The sequence below is a fragment of the Argentina silus genome, assembly GCF_951799395.1.
Source record: "Argentina silus genome assembly, chromosome: 19".
Lineage (NCBI taxonomy): Eukaryota > Metazoa > Chordata > Actinopteri > Argentiniformes > Argentinidae > Argentina > Argentina silus.
In genome coordinates this window covers 12,351,866-12,369,560 of record NC_139673.1, presented here as the reverse complement: position 1 = coordinate 12,369,560, position 17,695 = coordinate 12,351,866, and the positions used below count along the sequence as shown (strand labels likewise).

At 45.2% G+C, this 17,695-nt stretch overlaps 1 protein-coding gene across 1 annotated transcript in view; it reads right to left on the bottom strand.

Moving 5' to 3' along the window:
- pcdh9 (protocadherin 9) overlaps positions 1–17,695 on the bottom strand; it is a gene marked incomplete at both ends in the record, with an annotated part of 161,518 nt that overhangs the window by 140,340 nt on the left and 3,483 nt on the right. The gene's annotated exons all lie outside the window — the stretch shown is intronic.

The window sequence follows — 17,695 nt, the reverse complement described above, 5'->3', positions numbered from 1 at the left end:
GGAACATCTGCTGAGCTTTTCCCTCCTGTATCTCTATTAGAGATCTGTAAGGGATCATACGTGAGGTAAAGAGAGAGTGAGAGAGAGAGAGAGAGAGAGAGAGTTATGTCAAGTCATGTGAGTTAATCGCGGCATCGCGGGCATCTTTTATTGCGTTGCCGTGTGATCAACAGGGACTAAGCCACGCGCATCTCAGGGCTCTGCTAAGCAATCACAACGTGTTTGCCTGCCGCGGCGCCAGGTTTCACTTTAAAGTGTGACCCACATATGCAGACAACACGTTGAGCATTCTGTAGTGTCAGAAGAGGATACACTGAGATGATAAGAGGGAAATCTGGGTTGAGGCTAGGCTAGGCTTGTGTCGTGTTGTGATACACAGAGAATACTAGGTTGAACAAGGCCTAGGGGGTGAGGCTGGTAGAGGTAGAAATCGGAGGACGGGCTCATTGCGGAATGCCTGGAACGGAATGACTGTTCCTCCATCCGTTCCATGCGTTGCAATGAGGCCGTCCTCCGATTTCTACCTCCGCCAGCCTCCCCTGGTGTCGCTTCAGCACCTGTGGACCGCAATAACAAAGCAGCGTGGAGGGTACTTGACAAAGTGAACAAAGTCTCGAAGAGAGAGGCTTCCGAATTTTAACCAGTCGTAGTCTGAAAAGGTCCGCAGAAATAAAAACCAAAGGGTCCAACTGTAAGCGGGCCATCGTGTAACACAAAAGGACCTTCATACTGTAAACAGCTGCTAAAAGCAATCATACTGCAGTGCTTTGGACTTAAAACACTGACAGAGACTAAGTGTGTGGATTAGCCCTTGAGTGTCTTTCTGTGTTTGTTGTCTTCTCTTTGTCTCTAGGAGCCTCGAGCAGCACAGCAGTACAGCTCTAGGAGAGAGCGAGGGAGGAAGGAGGGAGGCGGATAATGAAAGGCTTATTCAGGTCCCCTGCATGTCTTAATAAAGAAACGAATCACCAGGGTGACGGAGATGACAAGGAAGATAACATGGCGTTTCGCGGTGTCACATGGACGCCGAGCCTCTAGGCAGTGGAGACTATCAAGAGGTTAGTCAAACAAACAGGCCGTGTGCTCCGGCAACAATGAAGCAGAAAATTGGTGAGGAACACAAAAAGCAACAACCAACCAGGGGCGAGAAATATTGCATGAGGATTGTAAAATATGCAGTCCTGTCGTTGTGAAGTAGGTTGAGAGCAGAACAGACTCACTGGCACGGTGTGCTGCCGAGAGATAGCACCAACACCCCCCTGCCCCCCCCCCCCCCCCCCCCCCCGCCAGCCCTCCCCCCAAGCCCCCGCCTCTCCCAACCCGCGATGCACTCCCCCATATGCCCCTAGTCTCTTTCTCTTACTTTCGCTTACACACACTTACACACACTTACACTAACACACACACACACACACACACACACACACACACACACACATACACATACACATACACATACACATACACATACACACACACACACACACACACACACACACACACACAGGGCATCCACATGACCATGAGATAGTACTGCTGACCGAGTTGCCACACCCAAAAACATTCTCTCTCTCTCTCTCTCTCTCTCTCTCTAACACACACACACACACACACACACACACACACACACACACACAGAAGCACAGACTGCAGGAGAAAAGGAGCGAGAGTGGCACACTGGGCTTTAGAGAGGGTAAGGAATGAGTTTCCCAGCACCTTGGGCCTCCCTCTCTGACCATCTGCTTCCCTGGCAGTTCTTTTCCCTCTCTCCCTCCCTCCCGGGGTTAAACCATCGGCAGTCAGCTAAGCAGCCACTTAGAGAGCAGACCCAGGTGGGCAAAATCAGATACACACTGTAAGGAAATAAACAGGAAACTGTGGGTAGGTGAAAAAATAGGTCTTTATATATATATATATATATATATATATATATATATATATATATATATATGTATCGAACTACCAGACTTTTGAAAAGGTGGAAGGAAGTAAGAGGGCAGGGAGAAGATGGTTATTAATAAGGGGGAAAGAGGAAGAGGGAGGCAGAGTGGAGTGGAACACAGGAAAATATGGAGTGTAAGAAGGGTAGCAGGAGAGAGAGAGAGAGAGAGAGAGAGAGAGAGAGAGAGAGACTATTCTATATGAAACAGGCACAGGAAAACAAGGAGAGAAAGAAAATGTGAAAATGAGTTTGCAGCGGGAGGCCTATTCTGCAGATGGCAGCATTACTGATAAGTAGAGAAGAGGTTGTCTCTGAGGTAGCACTCTGTTCCCTGTTCTCAAGCTGAGATAGAAAATGAATACAGACAGAAAAAACCCCACAAGAATAACAGACGAAAAGGCTGTCCCCTGTCTTCCTCTGAATCCATCTATCTGGCACACACACACACGCACACGCACGCACACGCACACGCACACGCACACACATAAACACACACACAAACACAAACACACACACACATGGACATGCATGCATACGCACATGCACACACAGAAACATACACACACACAAACACAAAAACACACACACGCACGCGCACGCGCACGCACACACATGCATAGGCACATGCACACACAGAAACATACACACACACAAACACAAAAACACACACACACACACACACACTCACACAGAGAGAAGCTTCCTCTAAATCTTAATAACTTGGAGGAGAAGCCCACAATGGCCATGTTAATTAGGTTTCTCTATGCTGATTTTCCCTGGGGGAGCCGGTGGGCCTGAGATGCAGTGGTTGTTACAGGGGCGTTCTCTCTCCCTCTCTCTCTCTCTTCTGAGCAGTGGGTACAAACAGCGGGCAGATTTACAGCCAAAGCTGAAAGTGCCACCCAGGAGCTGGGCACAGATCCACGTCCTCATGGTTACCCCACAGTCATCCTGGCATCCCCCAAACAAAATGCCACCCCCTCAGATACATACACATACACACACACACACACTAGAAACACATACTGACACACCATACAAACACGCAAACATAGACACTCACACACACAAATCTCTTGTCTCTCACAACAAGCCAACACAAATACCATTACACATGACCTCCTGCTCGAAATCCATTCAAATTGGCTTTTGCATATTGTGTATCTTTTCTCATTTAAAGACCCACTTGGAGGCTTTTTGTCTAAATAGCACAGTTAGGAAAAGCTGTCAAATAAATTCTCCTGTTTACTCAACATATTTGATCTCTAAATTCAATCCACCGTCCCTCTCTGCATGGTTTTGATCCGTGGTTGTGTGTGTGTGTGTGTGTGTGTGTGTGTGTGTGTGTGTGTGTGTGTGTGTGTGTGGGTGGGTGGGCGGGCGTGCATGCGTGCGTGCGTGCGGGCGTGCGTGCGGGCGGGCGGGCGTGCGGGCGTGCGGGCGGGCGGGCGTGCGGGCAGGCGGGCGGGCGGGCAGACAGGCGGGCGGGCGTGCATGTGCGTGTGTGTATGCATGTCTGCCCTGCTCTCCCCCTCACTGAGCGAGGCTCAAGGCCCGTTGTGCCTGTCTCAGTGTGAGGCCTCCCTTGGCACACAAACACAAATTAGCGAAGGGAAGGGCGCAGCGGCGGAAAGCTTTTCCACAGACGAGGCCTCTTAATATTCTCTCCAAGTCGATTAAGGCTCCCTGAGATCGGCCAGGATTGATTGTTTGTGCTTGATATTACTGAAGCCTTGAAGGGCGACTCCTCATCGAAAATTGAAGCTGGCATTTTGTGAGGCCTGAGGAATTGGAAAATTAAATATGAACCTGTGCGTTTATTATCTGCCCAACAAGGAATGATGGGGGACTCATCTTCCAATTAGAGAATTATTGTTCGTTGCTTAGCTTCGGGGTCGTTGGCAATTTGACTGATTTTCAATGAGTCTTCTTCTCCCACACCATCTATTCTTGACACGGTGTGCTTCTTTTTAATTTTCTGTCACATTCAGCTTATTGATTTTTGCAAGCACTTTTGACAGTAGGGTTCATCCCTTCCCCTACCTAGCTAATGAACTGCAATAGGTGGAGAAGGATAATTATACTGCCTGAAAAATTTACCCGATATTTGGAATGTGTCAAGTAATTACGGGCTCCAAGCATACGCATACAGCCAACAGTCAAGGAGTTGTGAACCCAGGTTTAAAATCCTGTCAGTGAGCAGCAACAACCATTGGTAGTCTAGACATTACTAGCCGATTACCATTTTGTTTAGTGGAGATTTTGGTTTGGTTAATGAACTACAATAGCTGGAGAAAGAGCATTACATTAAGAAGATGTATGGAATGTGTTACAGGCTCCAAACAGACATAGATTGTTTTGACATTACTAGCTGATTACTGTTTTTACTCAGTGTAGCTTTAGTTCCCCTCTACCCATGAAACAGCTGGTGGAGGTTTTTTGTTCTATCTCAGGATGGGAAGCTTTACAGACAGGACAGAAGTAATAAAACCAACAAAGACATGTTGTTTACAAGCATCTATCAGGATGAGAGACAAACAGGCAGACATGGCTGAGATTCTGGGAAGGAATTAATAAAGTTGAGTCTTGCCCAGAGCCAGTACAATGTGACCTAGAGATGTTGTATGTGCTCCTCATAAAATCCAATCATTTCCACAGAAAGCAGTCCAGTGGCTCAATCTCTTGAAAAAAATCAACAACCAAAAAACCCAAAAGATTGTTTTTGTTTGTCTTTTTCCCCAAACAGCTCAGTCTGGCTTCTGAAAGAAGGAGTCATGCAAGGTTAATGTCTAATTGTATTGCTGTGCAATTGCAATGCTTACGGGCGTAAGTATGAAGCATTTACAGTAATACAGTGTACAGCATGTGAATACAGATGATAAGCAATTATATGCGTGCAAAAAATATCATAATTGGCCATAACAATTAGCTAAAGTAGCCGAAATACACAAACAGAGATGGAAATATATTTTGGACACAAAAAGTGACCAACTGGGGAATGAGAGAAACTTTCTATTAAATGAGTTTAACTCAACCTTTACCAAACTTTTATATTATTAAAAGCAAACTTTTTCCCATTCATATTTCATTATGTAATGACGTATATGCCTACCGTTAACCGTGTGAGTTGAATGTCCAGTATGTAGATTTCAGCTTTAAAATAGTGCTAAATGGCCATGATAAATCTGTAGCGATCAAGCAATGAGATCATATGATAACCCTAACCCTAACCCGTTCAGTGAAGAACGCTGTTTTGGTCCAAACAAAGCCCTTTCTTAAATCAGGTGTTGAGCACTGGCCATAACATACCTAAGTTCCATTGTGTTTGTTAACAAACGACTAGAAAACGTAGCATGGCACCAAAGCACAAAACGACACGCTACACGCCTTTAAAATAGACCATAACACAATCTAATTCGCTAATATAACCCAGACAACCACACTAAATAGTGCATGTCTTAATGCAAATAACACATCACATTGGTTATCATTACTAATACATGATCCTATTATTTCCCTGTAAGAAAAAGCATGGGGACACATGTGTGGCTGTAGCCATAAATACATCATCTTAGATGACCTTGTACATCTCCTTTGTCCTGCTCTTTCCTTTATTAATATACCCTCAATATCAATACACTCCCACAGAGAGGGTTATTAATAAGTAGACACACAGGTCTTCTACTACTGTGTTGAACAAGGCTGCTACTGATCGCTGGGGAATGGGGGATGAGGAAAGAGCTGGCTTGTTGGAGAGGGGGGTGAAAGCAGCTAGCGTCACGAGTCACACACACACACACACACACACACACACACACACACAAATGGACACAATTGGACACACACACACCCTTCCATTCATGCAGGGTTCCCTGTGATGTGAGCCTCGGGGGCGTCTGCATGGTGACAGTGAAGGACCCTCATTGTACTCCATCAGAGTTAGAGCCCCTCTCTGGGATACAGAGAGACACCCTGCCAGGCATGTTGGGCGGGGGGGGGGTCACATTGCATGTCACATGACAGACAGACAGAGCTGGGGCTTTTCAAAAGATTAGGAAGGAAGGGGAGAGGGGGGGAGGGGGGGGGGGGGGTTTGGGGGAGGAGGAGTAATTGAGGGCAAATAGAGGGCAGGGATGTTATGGCAGCTCATCACTATGCCACCGTGTCACTCTACGGTCTTCTCCATGTCAATCGGCAACATCTGTTGTGGGTCTGTTGCGTTTATTTAACTCAACTCCAGTCCCGCAGATTACAGCAGAGCTTCTGATTTAACTAATAAACTGATTGGCAAGCCTTTGATTCCATCTGAGCAGTCTTCTGTGTGCTGAGCAGTTCTCTGGGTCAGGCCAGAACTGGAGCCGAGAAACATCGTAGTGGATCTCTCCCGCCTGTGCCCTGGCGTACCATTGGATGTGAGAGGACACAGTGGACCATATCCAATGCAACGTCCCCTCCTATCCCAGTACCCCCACATCGACCCCCTGTCTTCTGACCCGAAAGTCTTCACTTCTCCAGGGAGCCAGGACTCACAGAGTGAAAACAGCCAGAAAATACCCAGAAAAAAGAAATCAAGTTTAAAAGAAGGGGACTGTAGAAAAAGTAAATAAATCCTGGTGCATATTTCCTTTATCAGGCACATTATCGTCTGAGTTGAGGCAGTAGAGAGAGTGGAGAGAGGAGAGAGGCCCGGCCCCGCTACGCTAACAGGGAGATAGGGGAAACCAATTTTCTCCCCCCTCCCTAATTCAGCCCTCCGTACACAGGAGCAGCCAGGACAAAATCAGCCCATCTAAATAAGGCAGCCAAATGTTTAACACCTCTGCATATTATTGAGAGGCGATAAGGCGGCAATTCGCCATTCCCGGCAAAAACATGTCTATCTCTCTCTCTCTCTCTCTCTCTCTCTCTTACTCGCACTCTCTCTCTTTTCTATCACAAACAAAGAGGAGCAGAGGCTGTGTACTGTGTATGCGACGACTGCATAAAAAAGAGCAAGGTAAAGAAGGAGAGGAGAGAGTGAGAGAGAGAGAGAGAGAGAGAGAGAGAGAGAGAGAAAGAGAGTATTTTAAAACCCTGCCATCCCTTATACCCCCGACGATAAAACAACAGACAAGCCATATTTTATGTTTGCGTTAAATATTCCCAAGTGCGGCACCTCTATGACAGCTTATTCTCAGGCAGATTTATCACAGCCCTTATCTCCCTCCCTGCTCCATCCACCCTGCAACGCCCAGACAAAGGCTCCAGGAGAGGAGAGGAGAGGAGAGTCACAGCGCGAGCTAACGCGCTAACACAAGAGCAGACGCCCCGGGGTGAGAGACAACGCAAACAGATCGATAGTAATCTGCAGTCTATACATCGAGCGAGCAGGGGTGACATACATCCTTCCCCGCGTTGTACATCACAACCACTCCTTAATTAGCTCCCTGCTGAGCAGATATGGTTGTTTTTCGGTCGTTCCTACCCAATCTCATGCCACAGAGTCGCCAACGCTCACTGTCCAGACTGTTGTTGTTGTTGTTGTTATGGACATTCAGAGAGTCCGTTGGAGGTCAGAGGTGAATGTTATATATATCGTAGCAATGTCTATCAGAGACTGATATGGTTATCGCTACCCATACTGGTATTATCATGGAAGAGAAGTTTTGAAATGTTTCAAAAAATACATCGACTTTGTTGACCTAACCTTGGTAAGGAATACTGTTTCCATGGAGCAGGAATCAGGTGGTACGTATACAGTGAGTTGTGATTCATAGTTATAGTCTATAGCGCACAGCAATGCATTGTGTGACTGGGTAACATCATGCATAAGGCATGTCTCCAGAATCCATCAACACTTCAACTCAGACCCGCATCCTCAACCCGGAGGAGATGAATAGACTTCTCTTTGTTTTCACTCCAGTCTTCTAGTGAGGAAAATTGCATCTTACATGTCCCACTCTCTTCTCTCTATCTCTCATATCCATATCTCTCTTCTCTCTCTCTCTCCCATCTAGCGCTTTTCTCTCTCTCTCTCTCTCTCTCTCTCTATCCCATTCTCTTGCCTCTCTCTCTCTCTCTTTCCGTCTCCCTCTCCCTCCCTCTCTCTCTCATGTTTCTCTCATGTTTTTGTTTTCTCTCTCTCTCTCTCTCCCTCTCTCTCTCTCTCTCTCTCCCTCTCTCTCTCTCTCTCTCACCCTCCCTCCCTCCACACTTCTCTCTCTGTGTCTCTGACTCACAACACCTCCCTCACAACCACCACCAACCGCTAACAACTAACAAACAATCACCGGGGAGAAAATAAAAAAGAGAATGTCCCCCACAGGCTCCAGTGATGAATACATCAGCCCAATCAAAAGACCATCTACATATATTTACACCCAATCACCTGTTGGTCTTTTTCCCTCCCTCTGGCACAGTGTCTTACACAGTCTGAGGCTTCCTATTAGGGCCAGAGTGAGCCAATCAGGAGCTAGTGGAACCAGATAAGTCGGGATGCAGTACTTTGCAGTGCTAATGATCTGTCTGAGTGGGTTGGCTGCTGCTGTGAACTTTCCTGTACTCGGTATCGAAGTAGAGTCTGGCAGTTCAACGCAATATAAAGGAGACCAGAATGGAAGTTGGGAGATGTCATTTTGTAATGTAAATGTGATCTTTAAAGATACTTTGTAATGATCAGTATTAGATCTGCTTTTTAACTGGGAGTGAGCAATTTCAATGCTCACTGGTACTGTAGGTAGTCTGCTTTACATTGACAATACTGTAATTTGCAGTCTCAGGGGTTACATGTATAAAGAACAAAACGTGTATAATCCTTTCTAAATGGAATGCCCAGAAGGTAACTAATGTTCAGGTAACAGGTGACTAATTTGGAGTGCTGTAGATCAACATCAAAGGGTTGAGTCGCAAGCAAATCCAAGGACATATCGAACATAGCCTGTCTGATGAAAATATATCAACTTGAAAATGCTCCACACTGTTGTCCAATGGACACCAGCGTCAAAGGAATGTGATATCTACACTCACTGAACACTTTATTAGGAACACCTGTACACCTTCTCATGGTGGAAGTGGTGTAATGATGTGGGGAATGTTTTCTTGGCACACTTTGGGCCCATTAATACCAATCAATCATCACTTGAATGCCACAGCCTATTTGAGTATTGAGTATATGCTGACCATGTGCATCCCTTCATGGCCACAATGTGTCCATCTTCTAATGGTTACTTCCAGCATGATAATGCACCATGTTACAAAGCGAAAGTTGTCTCAAACTGGATTCATGAACATGACAATGAGTTCAGTGTTCTTCAGAGGCCTTCCCAGTCACCGGATCTGAATTCAATAGAACATCTTTGGGATGTGGTAGAACGGGAGATTCACAGCTTGAAAGTGCACCTGAAAAATCTGCAGGAATTGCGTGATGCAATCATGTCATCATGGACCAGAATCTCATAGGAATGTTTCCAACATCTTGTGGAATCAATGCCATGAAGAATTGAGGCTGTTTCGAGAGCAAAGGGAGGCCCTACCCAGTATTAGTATCATGTTCCTAATAAAGTGTTGGGTGAATGTAGAACGCCGACACGGAATCTCTGAATTCCACCTGGAATGTAGAACCCCTCGTGGCCAGATAGCCGGCGTTCACCGCTGACCTGCTCTGAAACTGCAGAATTCCTTTTTTTGTCTGAATGTTATTATTCCTCGGGTCAGAAGTCTGGTTTCAAATTCCAGTTGGTGAGCAGCAAGCAGCTTTCTGAAAGTGACCGTATAGGCGAGGTCAACCACTAAAGCCTATATTTATTTATTTATCCTTTACTTTTTCTCTCAAATGCAGACTAAGCTCTATTGCCCAGCCTCCAAATAGAGTAGAAGGATTAGGCAGAGTTAGCCCTACTGCCCATAGATATGTTGGCTCTGCACTTTGAAATGCACCCCTCCTCTCTCTTTCTCTCTCTCTTTCTCTCTCTCTCTCTCTTTCTCTCTGCAGCATAGCCAGTAGAGTCCTGAGTCCTGAGCCCACACCCCAGTAACACATCCTGCTACCTGACCTTGTTTCAACCAGACAGAGGAGAAGGTCTAGCTGTTACTACATATGTTATAATGCTTCCTTGTTTAGCATTGTATAACAGTATTTTATCAAATGTTGGGGTGTCAAACTAATTTTGGTCGCGGGCCGCATTGGACCAAATTCAATCCGTGGGCATCTGAAGGTTGGAACAAAAAATAGAATTAATGATTAATTACCAATATACTGATAAGTCCATTACAAACAACAATAATACATTATAGACATAGACTGTATATTACATGTACCTTACCAAGTACAAGTCTATAGAGTTTAAATTCCATGTCCTTCAAACAGGGGAGGGGGTGGTAGGGATTATACATGAAATAAAAAAAGGATAAGACATCATGCAATGCAAACTTAATTGCTATCTTCCCATTTCAAAGCTGATCTATCCTTTAATCACCCACGGCCCGTATCTTTGACACCCTTGATCTAATGTCTTAAAATTGTTCTTTTAGGATCTCTTTATAGTTCGTGTACTGTAAATCTCATTGACAGTAATGGTTCTGCACATGGGGAATAAGGTGAGGGGGGAAAGCGCTTCAATAAACCCTCACGGTTTGGTCACCGGTTCGGTTTGAGTTTGATCCTGCGTGCGGAAAAATCTTAGTGACATTCATAAATACAATGGTAGATAGTGATGACGCTCTGGCAGGTGCAGGGCAGTGCGTACAGTGTGGTGGATGATGAATCCATACTCCAATGTTTGAGATGCTTTGCATGGACACTGGAGCCCATCCATACTCGGATGGGTTCCGCTCGTCTCATCTCTACTGTAATCTCCACTCATCTCTTTCAGCTCATCTCCACTCCAACGGTGACAAAAACCAAGTACTTACATCGACAGCATGTCTGCAAGAACTCTCTGTCTCCCTAGACACCTACTCAGCATATGCTACTGTAGTTTGGGGATGGGGAAGTAAAAACAAGAAAGATATAATCTCTTTGAAACATTTATTATGAAATTATAAAGATGAAATAGCACTGTTCAAACAACGCTTTTAGAAAAACAAAAAAAAGGGGGTGGGGGGGAGTGGGTTGTAGATTACTGATGCATCGGGACTGAGTACAGATTTCAGATGGAGGAGATTACATTGCATCAAGCAAAAAAAGAAAGAAAAAAAGAAAAAGAAAAGAGCAGGGAAATAAATGTAAAAAAACAAGTCCATTATTGTATAACACAGCACATTAGGCAAGATTACCAGGAGTTCAATTTACATAAAACATCTCTTATATACAGTATAAATTACATTGATGTGGTTATACAGTCGCAGTGAGATATGAAGGCCAGGGCCAGAGAGACCAGTCAATTGGTGGACAAAGCAGATCAGGCCCAGTCACATTATAAGTCAAGTGTGTCTGGCTGGCTGGCTGATTGGCTGACTGGCTGGCTGGCTGGCTGGCTGGCTGGCTGGCTGGCTGGCTGGCTGGCTGGCTGGCTGGCTTTGGGATGGGGGATGAGAGGTGGGGGGGACGGGGAGGGGGACAGGGTCGGGGACAGGGACAGGGACGGGGACGGGGACGGTGTCATTATTGTTATCAAAGCTATTAGTCTGATGACAGAGCAGTGATGAGCCGCCTGTTGACGGGACAACCTCGAGCTGAGGACACCCACACACACACACACACACACACACACACACACACACACACACATCCCCCCTCCAGGGTTGTCATGTCAAGGGAGAGCACCTCTTTGCACACGCCTCCTACCCCCCCCCCCCCCCCCCCTCCCCAGTCTAGCCCTAGACGGGCCTACTGATTAAGTAGGAGGAGGGAGGGAGGATGGGTGGAGGGGGTCTGTTTTGAACACAGAACCCCTATGTGTCAGAAATCATCGGTTTATGAAGGTGAACACACTCTGTGGTGATCTAACCTTATACATAATAGCCCTGACCCCAATAAAACACAGATAAAATGGGGGGGGGGGGCAGAGGGAGAGTGGTGGGGGAGGGGGTCGGGTGGTGGGTGGGGGGGTCGGGGTGCATCGGTTCATACAGTGCAGTAGCATAAATCATCTGCAATCTTTATTCCTCCTCCAAATAAGCAAGCAGTCAAGAAACATTTTCTTCCAGCCTCTACTCCGGTCTCCATCGTTTAGGGAAAGGTGCATTTAAAGAAAATCTCATATCTCAAATGTTTGTTTGTCGGTGTTTTGGATGCCCTAAGTGTTTTACGCTTCTGTTAGTCTGGTTGTTTTTAATCATGCAGTGTTAAAAATGTGTGAAAACAATATCTGAAGCGAGTTTCTCAACTTGATTGAGTGCCCTAGAAACATGGGGACATGTGTTTGTTGGATTAGTAAAGCATGAGTATGAATGAAGGAATGACACTCAGTCAGCACACAAAAGGCACCTCCCTTCTGTGTTTGCATGCATACTTTATTTCATAAAGCAAGTCCCAAGAGATCTATTATCAATCAATTTGCTTTGTGAAATGACACTGAGATGGATGACGCTGACTTTTCTGGCTCGACAGATGAATGGGCTGCCATCCAACAGTGATGGACACACGCAAAAGCATAGATGTAAACACACACACACACACACACACACACACACACACACAGAACACACACACACACACACAGAACACACACACACACAGAACACACACACACACACACACAACACACACACTCTGATGAATGCAAAAAAAGAAACATGACACATGATATGTCGTGGTTGAATTTGAGAGAGCAAGCCTGATATTCACTAGCGAAGCATCAGTGGATCTCTCTCTCTCTCCGTGCCTCTATGAATGAGCTGTGGTGATGACAGACACCGGTAAAGGTGACAGGACAAATAAATAAACAAACAAAATCATCATTTCATTAAATTCCTGGTAATTTGCCATGTTCTGTGTTACAGTCCTGTAATCCTGCCAAGAACAATCTGACACAGAAACAAACTGAAGGGTATAATTTCTCATATCAATCCCAACTCGCTTTGGGGTGAAAACGTACACCAACAACTAAAGTTGAAATAAAAAAAATAAAAGAACGAAACACAAAAGAGCTCCATCATTCAGCCAGTGAAGCAACAGGGAGTTTTATTCATTTTGTTGTCTCACACAGACAAAAAACTAGATCTTCCCTGAGGCAGTATTCTACTCTGATCGACGGCACTATCATCCCCTACCTCATATACGCTTCAGCCCACAATTCCCTTCAATCCGTTCTCACCCAGCGTCCGAACAAGAACCTGAACACAAAATATGTTTTTTTTTACACTTTTTTCAAAACCCTGCTGCATCTTCATCGGTTTCTCAGCTTAGGCTTTTGATATGAAGCTCCACTCTCAGTATAGCTGAGGGAGGGAAATATGTCTCACAGGTTACTGTGTGGTTGTGGTTGTTGTTGTTTTGATTGTTTATCTCAATATGAAACACATGTTTTGGATTGAATAACATCGATACTGATGGTTTGTTATTGGCAACAGGAACTGCGGTGGGGTCGGATATGCTTACAGACAGAATTATTGTTGTTAACAAAGTTGTCTCTTCCTCATACAGCTCCAACTTGCTGCAATATTGGTAAATCTGTCACGCACGCACACGTACACGCACACGCACACACACAGACACAGACACACACACATGCACGCACGCACACACACACACACACACACACACACACACACACACACACACACACACACACACACAAAGCAATCAGACAACAACATCCCAAATATCTACGATTTGGCAAATTTACTTTTCCTAAAACTTCCATATAAAGCAAGAGCCCTTATAACATTATGCATGACAGAAGTCAGTCAGGTAGAGGTAATGTGGGTAAATAAATAATCAAAAAATATGATAATTTCTAACCACAATATTCTAAAGAGGCATCTCTGAGTGACAGGCATGCCCTGGAAAGCGTACGTTTTAGAGATCGGCAGCCTTGTTCTCTCTCTCTCTCTCTCCCTCTCTCTCTCTCTCTCTCCCTCTCTCTCTCTCGCTCCTTATTTCTCGCTCGCTGAGGTCCACATCAGCAAAACTCAGAAGATATCGCAACAGACTTTCCCCTCAGGTGCAACATTGTCATGGTCCATTAATCTTCTCAAACCTCACCCCCCCCCACCCCCAACCCACCCCCCCCCCCCCCTCCACCCTAACCCCCCAACCCCCCCACCCGCCTTTAAAGCACTAATCCCTTATTAATGTGGCAAATGAACCTGTAGAAGAAGGACGACTCCCCCAAGGCAGCAGAATTACAATGGTCTATTATGACAGGCAGGCAGCGCCTCTCTCTTCCCGTACTTCTAAGACTCCTGTTTGCATAGAATGTCCATTCATTAGAGACGGAGGTAGCTTGAGGAATAGAGGACTACGCCAAACCAGCCTCACCCCCACCCCCCTCCTCTCATAGCCTACCCAAACCTCCCATTTATGTCAGGTTTCTTTAGTGTCAAAACTTGGTTGCCTTTCTAAAGCACATACAGTATATAGGGGTTTCCTTTTCCCTTTTACGATGATGGCCTGGAGTTTCAGAGAAACCACATTGTGATTCAAGTCAGAGCCTAGTTTCTTTGTAGTGAGCACAAGGTATAAGTAGACTACATGGACACGGACTATCATGTGATGGAGAGAAAGCGTTTCCTTTGTTGAAGCAATAAACTAGAAGCCAGAGTGAATCGATTCTCACAGATCATAAGACGGACCATTGTGTGATTTTCAAGAAGAGATTCAGTCAACGTGTTGATATCAGTTGTGTGACGTTCTGGTTGCATCTGTCCTTGACAATGTGGTCAAACCAATGACGTCAAACATACTTAACATGGACCTAAGACATTACTTGCCAATCCTTGCTGATTTTGCAAATAATGTGGAAAATTATGTGGAAAGGCTATTGAAAGGAAAGATCTCACTCTGCATGAACTATTCTAAAAACCTGTGCGTGTTTTCATGATTATTACTCATTGTCACACCGTACCAACTATTACAGGTTTGTAAGTGCTGTACAACGTGTAACATCCGTTATGTGCTGTGTAACTACCACGTCAAATCCATACGTTCAGGACACATGACGTAAAGTGGACTAATGAAATATGAGTCTCTATTACCACACATTTCCCATCAGCGGCAGTATAGGCAATAGGGAGACATTGGTTTCCCTCCTCTGAGACCAGACGAGAGAGCAGACTAGAGTTTATTAACTGTTCGCTGAAGAGAACCCTGCGGACACAACCACTGTGAGAATGAGACATGTGCAGTTTTAATCAATAAGTTAAATGTTTCACACACTACTTCATTGAAGTCCAGAACTTGAGCAACGAGCTCTGATATACATCACGGCGATCAGCCAAAGGCCAGTGTTTCAGTAGATTAACAAAATGCATATCTTGTCTGCTCTTCTAAAAGAAACCTCCCAAAAAAAGGAGACGAGTGAATCTCATGGCGAAAGGCGATGATTATTACACCCTCGGTTTCCTAGACGCTAGCTGTGCCGTCTCAGCTGCTGCTGTCTCCCTGAAACTAGGACAGTGTTTTCCATGTACACTCTCTGTTGTTTACACACTAATATGCAGTAGGTCTCTGGGGGGGGGGGGGGGCAGGGGGGGGGGGTGGAAATTGTTGATGGAGAATAAGGAATAGCGCTCGCTAGCTGTCGCTATCAGCAGGGTTTGGGGTGCCTTGGGGGCAGCTGCTGATTCCAGCAATCCTATGGCTGTGATAACACATGCTGCTAGATGTCTGCTCCTATGTAGTGGAGAGCCGCTACACCATTCAGGGGGGATAGAAGATGCCTTGTGTGGGATTCAGCCCTGGGGATAGTTCAGTATGGACATCAACAATACCATGGGGCCATTGGCGGACAGCTATTATATACATAAGCTAGTAATGTATCTTTGATGTGGTGGGATTCAAACATAAACTCATGCTGTGCCATTGGTTGGGTGTTCCTCACAAAGGCAAACATATTAATTGGGTTCTATTTAAAGCTTGTGTGATGTAGAATACGACAATGTTCGTGTGGTGTCATATTGCATTGCATACGTTTTATATTTGACTCTCAATTCAAAGCTGGTCTGTAACATAACCAGTTGGAAGCTTTTTTTTTTAAAACATTATGTACAGTTTCATTATGTACATGGTCTTAAATTTAAAAAAAAATAGAAAATACCAATAACCTGGGCTGTCTACATTACATGCTTCTCTGCATCATTTGTTTTAAACTATTGATCACCGGGAATCTTCTATTGAATTGTGGTTTGACCGTTGGGGGATCGATGGAGTTGGACTCACACACACATGCACACAGACACAGACACACACACACACATACACACACACATACACAGTCAGTCACAGTCACAGTCACACACACACACACACACACACACACACACACACACGGTGCCATATCTCATGTGTCTGTCCTATCCTGTCCTGCTCCAGGGCAATTCCCTTCCCTCACCCATGTCATTCCCCGACCCCCTTTCCCCTCTCCCACCCTATCAAGCCTAGAAACACCATCAGGCTGAATGCTTCTTTTGTTTGTCGTCTTTTTGCGCTGAAAACATTAAATACATGCGTCAATAGGAGTCACACTGTGCCGCCCCCCCCCCCCCCCATCTCCCCCCAACCCCTGTAACACTGTCACGCCGCTCTCTCTCTCTTCTGGAGAGATCTTATCACTCCGCTCTTTGACTACTATTATCAATCTGCCTGCCTGTGCGTTTGCTCTGTCATTAGGCATGAGTATTTTCACTGAGAGAGAGAGAGAGAGAGAGAGAGAGAGAGAGAGAGAGAGTGAGACAGCGATAGAGAGAGAGAGAGTGAGTGAGAGAGAGCCACGGACACAATCAGTCGGTTCCTCTCTTCTCCTTCCCTTCCCTCCCCTAGTATTAGAAGCTCACTGCAGGCTGGCCTGATGCCAAGATATGCCAACTGGAGCAACAGTGCCACCTACAGGTACTATTCCCACCTCCCCCCTCCCAACCCACTCATCCACCGACAGTCCTCTCCTCCCTCTCTCTTTCTCTCTCACTCTCTCTCTCTCGCTCCTTCTCCCCTTTCCTCCTCCTCCCTGATACTCGGTGTCTCCATATGCGTTTCATTAGATTAGGAGTGCAGCATGTTTGTAGGGTGCTTTATTAGCAGGCAAAATTAATAAGGCTTTGATAAAAAGCATCATGGATTAGGTTGAAATTTGAGGCTCATTATTGGCTAATCCTCTTTCAGTTGGATGTGTATCGGGTTCCGGAATGGCCTCGGAATGGTTAGTTTGCTAGTGTGTTGTGTTCCGTAGAGAGTGGGGAATATCAATTTAAGCTGAGTTGATTGGATGATTCCTATGCTGACATTCAAAAGGTCACAGCGCAATTATCATTGAGTGCATCATCATGATTGTGATAACTTCAGCTAAAGAGCAGGTCAATGGTATAGAGTGTTTTAAAAATGCACATAACAAAAATAACAAAAAATAATGTACACACTCATATTATGAAGGAAAAGGTGAAAAGTCAACTCATTTGTTTGTAGACAAAGATAAAATGATAACAATGATCCTCAAGAAGAACCATCACGTTGTCTTTATAGGATTCTAAAGAATAAAGATTGGCTTTCGCTTCTCTTGTGTTGGAGCCTAATATGTTTTCATGTAAATAAATTATAAAATGGTAACCTGGGTAGACAGGCGAGAAAAAAATGTTTCTTTCACAAATGTTTTGAAGGAATTGCATCTTTGCAACATCAAT